The 7,873-nt window shown below is 46.9% G+C and overlaps 1 non-coding gene across 1 annotated transcript; it reads left to right on the plus strand.

Annotated features, from left to right (window-relative positions):
- The first annotated feature begins 3,069 nt into the window (after positions 1-3,069).
- On the plus strand, positions 3,070-3,151 carry trnal-uag (transfer RNA leucine (anticodon UAG)). The gene has a single exon. It is a non-coding gene; the product is annotated as a tRNA-Leu (tRNA).
- Positions 3,152-7,873: the final 4,722 nt, after the last annotated feature.

Genomic DNA, 7,873 nt, shown 5'->3' on the forward strand with positions numbered 1-7,873 from the left:
TATACACCATTTTTCTTTCTCCCATTTCTTGCAATCTATCGACCGCTGTCACTCTCGCACCCACCATCTCTCCGTCGCTTCCCCGTTCGCTCTTCCGAACTTGCCGGTTGAACAGCACCTCCCATTTGCTCCTGTGCTGCAATCCGATTAATTGAACACGAGTATCTTTTCAATCCAGACAGCGAAAGTTACATTCTGACATGGTTAAGAGAAGATGCATTCTGCAAAAGAAAAGGGTGGGGGAGGGGATCTGGACTCTGACTTCAGGATGAGAGTCAGATGTGTTTTTCATACCATCAGTCTGAGGAAGATGTGATCAGGAGGGCAAATTTTTTCTATTGTTCTCTCCTCTTATAGTTACGATAAATTTCAGGCTCAATGCGCAGTGTCTTTCTCTGTCCCTCCCTTTGTGTGGCCAGAAAGACCCTTGCCGGTTTTTTGTGTGTCATTTTTTGTCCGTCCCATTGTCGGTGGTGTAATACTGAGTGTCCTTGTGACATTGTGCAGCCAAGTTAGCCTGCAAACTCGGCTGCTGCGGGGTCCGGGTCTCTGGGCGGATTGAGGGCCGTTCTATAGTTTTCAACACAGCCTGGATGCTGAAATGTGTCTCGCTGACACACAGCACTGTGGGGCATCGGCATCTGAGCACCAGCCGGGATCCCGCACCAGCCGGCAGCAGAGTGGCGCAGCGGAAGCGTGCTGGGCCCATAACCCAGAGGTCGATGGATCGAAACCATCCTCTGCTAGTTGCGTTCTTATTTACACCAGCAATAAATTCCTCTATTGCTAGCCACAATCAAACGCATTTATTTTTATCACACTTTACTTACACCAACTTCCTGCTTGCAATACACAACAGGGATAAATTATGAATGAAATTTACAATGGGTGTGTTCCAGCAAACATCTATTTATTAGAGTTGCCCTGTGAAGACGTAGCTTCTTCTGATCTACTGGGTTGCATCAGAAGTGAGTTTGCCGTCCACGAATTTAATTTCCTCTTGTTTCCCCTGTTATTTGCAAGACCATGCCACATTTCAATCACCAGGTAATAGTTTCAAATTCCGTAACATTTGGATGTGGTAGCGTGGCCGAGCGGTCTAAGGCGCTGGACTAAGGCTTCAGTTTCTTCGGGGGCGAGGGTTCGAATCCCACCGCTGCCAGATATTGCGACATTAATAAATTTCGTCGCTTCAGCAACAGCAGTAAACCGTGCAGGGATGCAGGTTTTGTGTCACCTTTTCATTCAGTTGCTATTGACAGGCAGATCTGATTCGCAGAGTTTCCTCTGGTCCGTACATTGGCCTGAGCCGCGCACCGAACACTACAAACACCGTCACCCAACCAACTGAATTCACACCGTTCACTCACTCGTCTCCACACCTGCTGCCTTTCAGGTATACACCATTTTTCTTTCTCCCATTTCTTGCAATCTATCGACCGCTCTCACTCTCGCACCCAGCATCTCTCCGTCGCTTCCCCGTTCGCTCTTCCGAACCTCCCATTTGCTCCTGTGCTGCAATCCGATTAATTGAACACGAGTATCTTTTTTTCAATCTAACCAATCCAGACAGCGAAAGTTACATTCTGACATGGTTAAGAGAAGATGCATTCTGCAAAAGAAAAGGGTGGGGGAGGGGATCTGGACTCTGACTTCAGGATGAGAGTCAGATGTGTTTTTCATACCATCAGTCTGAGGAAGATGTGATCAGGAGGGCAAATGTTTTCTATTGTTCTCTCCTCTTATAGTTACGATAAATTTCAGGCTCAATGCGTCAGGTTTTTTTTATCACACTTTATGCTTTACTTACAGCAACTTCCTTCTTGCAATAAACACTAGAAACTGCAACACAACTTTCAAAACACTTTATTCGCACCAACATAAGCTGCAAATGCTGCAATCTTGCAGCAGCCTTGGCCTTCCCCTTTCTCTCAACGCATCCTGCAGCGCCGCGTCGCCAGCACCAGATGGTGCTCTTGGCCTTTACACAAACGGGAATACCATCACACAAAACGGAACACCGTTACACAACACGGAGAACCTTTACACAACAGGAAACACATTACTCAATAGCGGACATCTTTACAAAGGACACAAAATCTCTAAACAACAGGGAGAATCTGTACACAACAGCGACCATCTTTACACAAGAGGGAACAATTTTATATAACAGGGAACATTTTTACACTACAGGGAATTTCTTTACACAGCAGAACGCACCTTCATGCAAGTCTCTCTCTTCATCTCAGTCTCCGTTTCCCTGGCTGTCTACCTCCCTCTCGGTTTCTCTCGCAGTCTCGGTTTTCCCTCAGTCTCTGTCTCTGCCTCGTGTTATTCGGAATGTCTGTCTGTCTCTTTCTCTTTGGTATCCGCAGTGTCTTTCTCTGTCCCTCCCTTTGTGTGGCCAGAAAGACCCTTGCCGGTTTTTTGTGTGTCATTTTTTGTCCGTCCCATTGTCGGTGGTGTAATACTGAGTGTCCTTGTGACATTGTGCAGCCAAGTTAGCCTGCAAACTCGGCTGCTGCGGGGTCCGGGTCTCTGGGCGGATTGAGGGCCGTTCTATAGTTTTCAACACAGCCTGGATGCTGAAATGTGTCTCGCTAACACACAGCACTGTGGGGCATCGGCATCTGAGCACCAGCCGGGATCCCACACCAGCCGGCAGCAGAGTGGCGCAGCGGAAGCGTGCTGGGCCCATAACCCAGAGGTCGATGGATCGAAACCATCCTCTGCTAGTTGCGTTCTTATTTACACCAGCAATAAATTCCTCTATTGCTAGCCACAATCAAACGCATTTATTTTTATCACACTTTACTTACACCAACTTCCTGCTTGCAATACACAACAGGGATAAATTATGAATGAAATTTACAATGGGTGTGTTCCAGCAAACATCTATTTATTAGAGTTGCCCTGTGAAGACGTAGCTTCTTCTGATCTACTGGGTTGCATCAGAAGTGAGTTTGCCGCCCACGAATTTAATTTCCTCTTGTTTCCCCTGGTATTTGCAAGACCATGCCACATTTCAATCACCAGGTAATAGTTTCAGATTCCGTAACATTTCGATGTGGTAGCGTGGCCGAGCGGTCTAAGGCGCTGGATTTAGGCTCCAGTTTCTTCGGGGGCGTGGGTTCGAATCCCACCGCTGCCAGATATTGCGACATTAATAAATTTCGTCGCTTCAGCAACAGCAGTAAACCGTGCAGGGATGCCGGTTTTGTGTCACCTTTTCATTCAGTTGCTATTGACAGACAGATCTGATTCGCAGAGTTTCCTCTGGTCCAGTGCATTGGCCTGAGCCGCGCACCGAACACTACAAACACCGTCACCCAACCAACTGAATTCAGACCGTTCACTCACTCGTCTCCACACCTGCTGCCTCTCAGTTATTCAGGTCAACACCATTTTTCCTTCTCCCATTTCTTGCAATCTATCGACCGCTGTCACTCTCGCACCCACCATCTCTCCGTCGCTTCCCCGTTCGCTCTTCCGAACTTGCCGGTTGAACAGCACCTCCCATTTGCTCCTGTGCTGCAATCCGATTAATTGAACACGAGTATCTTTTTTTCAATCTAACCAATCCAGACAGCGAAAGTTACATTCTGACATGGTTAAGAGAAGATGCATTCTGCAAAAGAAAAGGGTGGGGGAGGGGATCTGGACTCTGACTTCAGGATGAGAGTCAGATGAGTTTTTCATACCATCAGTCTGAGGAAGATGTGATCAGGAGGGCAAATTTTTTCTATTGTTCTCTCCTCTTATAGTTACGATAAATTTCAGGCTCAATGCGTCAGGTTTTTTTTATCACACTTTATGCTTTACTTACAGCAACTTCCTTCTTGCAATAAACACTAGAAACTGCAACACAACTTTCAAAACACTTTATTCGCACCAACATAAGCTGCAAATGCTGCAAACTTGCAGCAGCCTTGGCCTTCCCCTTTCTCTCAACGCATCCTGCGGCGCCGCGTCGCCAGCACCAGATGGTGCTCTTGGCCTTTACACAAACGGGAATACCATCACACAAAACGGAACACCGTTACACAACACGGAGAACCTTTACACAACAGGAAACACATTACTCAATAGCGGACATCTTTACAAAGGACACAAAATCTCTAAACAACAGGGAGAATCTGTACACAACAGCGACCATCTTTACACAAGAGGGAACAATTTTATATAACAGGGAACATTTTTACACTACAGGGAATTTCTTTACACAGCAGAACGCACCTTCATGTAAGTCTCTCTCTTCATCTCAGTCTCCGTTTCCCTGGCTGTCTACCTCCCTCTCGGTTTCTCTCGCAGTCTCGGTTTTCCCTCAGTCTCTGTCTCTGCCTCGTGTTATTCGGAATGTCTGTCTGTCTCTTTCTCTTTGGTATCCGCAGGGTCTTTCTCTGTCCCTCCCTTTGTGTGGCCAGAAAGACCCTTGCCGGTTTTTTGTGTGTCATTTTTTGTCCGTCCCACTGTCGGTGGTGTAATACTGAGTGTTCTTGTGACACTGTGCAGCCAAGTTAGCCTGCAAACTCGGCTGCTGCGGGGTCCGGGTCTCTGGGCGGATTGAGGGCCGTTCGATAGTTTTCAACACAGCCTGGATGCTGAAATGTGTCTCGCTAACACACAGCACTGTGGGGCATCGGCACCTGAGCACCAGCCGGGATCCCCCACCAGCCGGCAGCAGAGTGGCGCAGCGGAAGCGTGCTGGGCCCATAACCCAGAGGTCGATGGATCGAAACCATCCTCTGCTAGTTGCGTTCTTATTTACACCAGCAATAAATTCCTCTATTGCTAGCCACAATCAAACGCATTTATTTTTATCACACTTTACTTACACCAACTTCCTGCTTGCAATACACAACAGGGATAAATTATGAATGAAATTTACAATGGGTGTGTTCCAGCAAACATCTATTTATTAGAGTTGCCCTGTGAAGACGTAGCTTCTTCTGATCTACTGGGTTGCATCAGAAGTGAGTTTGCCGTCCACGAATTTAATTTCCTCTTGTTTCCCCTGTTATTTGCAAGACCATGTCACATTTCAATCAACAGGTAACAGTTTCAAATTCCCTGACGTTGGGATGTGGTAGCGTGGCCGAGCGGTCTAAGGCGCTGGATTAAGGCTTCAGTTTCTTCGGGGGCGTGGGTTCGAATCCCACCGCTGCCAGATATTGCGACATTAATAAATTTCGTCGCTTCAGCAACAGCAGTAAACCGTGCAGGGATGCAGGTTTTGTGTCACCTTTTCATTCAGTTGCTATTGACAGGCAGATCTGATTCGCAGAGTTTCCTCTGGTCCGTACATTGGCCTGAGCCGCGCACCGAACACTACAAACACCGTCACCCAACCAACTGAATTCACACCGTTCACTCACTCGTCTCCACACCTGCTGCCTTTCAGGTATACACCATTTTTCTTTCTCCCATTTCTTGCAATCTATCGACCGCTCTCACTCTCGCACCCAGCATCTCTCCGTCGCTTCCCCGTTCGCTCTTCCGAACCTCCCATTTGCTCCTGTGCTGCAATCCGATTAATTGAACACGAGTATCTTTTTTTCAATCTAACCAATCCAGACAGCGAAAGTTACATTCTGACATGGTTAAGAGAAGATGCATTCTGCAAAAGAAAAGGGTGGGGGAGGGGATCTGGACTCTGACTTCAGGATGAGAGTCAGATGTGTTTTTCATACCATCAGTCTGAGGAAGATGTGATCAGGAGGGCAAATTTTTTCTATTGTTCTCTCCTCTTATAGTTACGATAAATTTCAGGCTCAATGCGTCAGGTTTTTTTTATCACACTTCATTCTTTACTTACAGCAACTTCCTTCTTGCAATAAACACTAGAAACTGCAACACAACTTTCAAAACACTTTATTCGCACCAACATAAGCTGCAAATGCTGCAAACTTGCAGCAGCCTTGGCCTTCCCCTTTCTCTCAACGCATCCTGCAGCGCCGCCTCGCCAGCACCAGATGATGCTCTTGGCCTTTACACAAACGGGAATACCATCACACAAATCGGAACACCGTTACACAACACGGAGAACCTTAACACAACAGGAAACACATTACTCAATAGCGGACATCTTTACAAAGGACACAAAATCTCTAAACAACAGGGAGAATCTGTACACAACAGCGACCATCTTTACACAAGAGGGATCAATTTTATATAACAGGGAACATTTTTACACTACAGGGAATTTCTTTACACAGCAGAACGCACCTTCATGCAAGTCTCTCTCTTCATCTCAGTCTCCGTTTCCCTGGCTGTCTACCTCCCTCTCGGTTTCTCTCGCAGTCTCGGTTTTCCCTCAGTCTCTGTCTCTGCCTCGTGTTATTCGGAATGTCTGTCTGTCTCTTTCTCTTTGGTATCCGCAGTGTCTTTCTCTGTCCCTCCCTTTGTGTGGCCAGAAAGACCCTTGCCGGTTTTTTGTGTGTCATTTTTTGTCCGTCCCATTGTCGGTGGTGTAATACTGAGTGTCCTTGTGACATTGTGCAGCCAAGTTAGCCTGCAAACTCGGCTGCTGCGGGGTCCGGGTCTCTGGGCGGATTGAGGGCCGTTCTATAGTTTTCAACACAGCCTGGATGCTGAAATGTGTCTCGCTGACACACAGCACTGTGGGGCATCGGCATCTGAGCACCAGCCGGGATCCCGCACCAACCGGCAGCAGAGTGGCGCAGCGGAAGCGTGCTGGGCCCATAACCCAGAGGTCGATGGATCGAAACCATCCTCTGCTAGTTGCGTTCTTATTTACACCAGCAATAAATTCCTCTATTGCTAGCCACAATCAAACGCATTTATTTTTATCACACTTTACTTACACCAACTTCCTGCTTGCAATACACAACAGGGATAAATTATGAATGAAATTTACAATGGGTGTGTTCCAGCAAACATCTATTTATTAGAGTTGCCCTGTGAAGACGTAGCTTCTTCTGATCTACTGGGTTGCATCAGAAGTGAGTTTGCCGTCCACGAATTTAATTTCCTCTTGTTTCCCCTGTTATTTGCAAGACCATGCCACATTTCAATCACCAGGTAATAGTTTCAAATTCCGCAACATTTGGATGTGGTAGCGTGGCCGAGCGGTCTAAGGCGCTGGACTAAGGCTTCAGTTTCTTCGGGGGCGTGGGTTCGAATCCCACCGCTGCCAGATATTGCGACATTAATAAATTTCGTCGCTTCAGCAACAGCAGTAAACCGTGCAGGGATGCAGGTTTTGTGTCACCTTTTCATTCAGTTGCTATTGACAGGCAGATCTGATTCGCAGAATTTCCTCTGGTCCGTAAATTGGCCTAAGCCGCGCACCGAACACTGCAAACACCGTCACCCAACCAACTGAATTCAAACCGTTCACTCACTCGTCTCCACACCTGCTGCCTCTCAGTTATTCAGGTCTACACCATTTTTCCTTCTCCCATTTCTTGCAATCTATCGACCGCTGTCACTCTCGCACCCACCATCTCTCCGTCGCTTCCCCGTTCGCTCTTCCGAACTTGCCGGTTGAACAGCACCTCCCATTTGCTCCTGTGCTGCAATCCGATTAATTGAACACGAGTATCTTTTTTTCAATCTAACCAATCCAGACAGCGAAAGTTACATTCTGACATGGTTAAGAGAAGATGCATTCTGCAAAAGAAAAGGGTGGGGGAGGGGATCTGGACTCTGACTTCAGGATGAGAGTCAGATGTGTTTTTCATACCATCAGTCTGAGGAAGATGTGATCAGGAGGGCAAATTTTTTCTATTGTTCTCTCCTCTTATAGTTACGATAAATTTCAGGCTCAATGCGTCAGGTTTTTTTTATCACACTTCATTCTTTACTTACAGCAACTTCCTTCTTGCAATAAACACTAGAAACTGCAACACAA

The sequence above is a fragment of the Somniosus microcephalus genome, unplaced genomic scaffold (genome assembly GCF_052327205.1).
Source record: "Somniosus microcephalus isolate GS21.2 unplaced genomic scaffold, FLI_Smic_1.0 unresolved_chr3, whole genome shotgun sequence".
Lineage (NCBI taxonomy): Eukaryota > Metazoa > Chordata > Chondrichthyes > Squaliformes > Somniosidae > Somniosus > Somniosus microcephalus.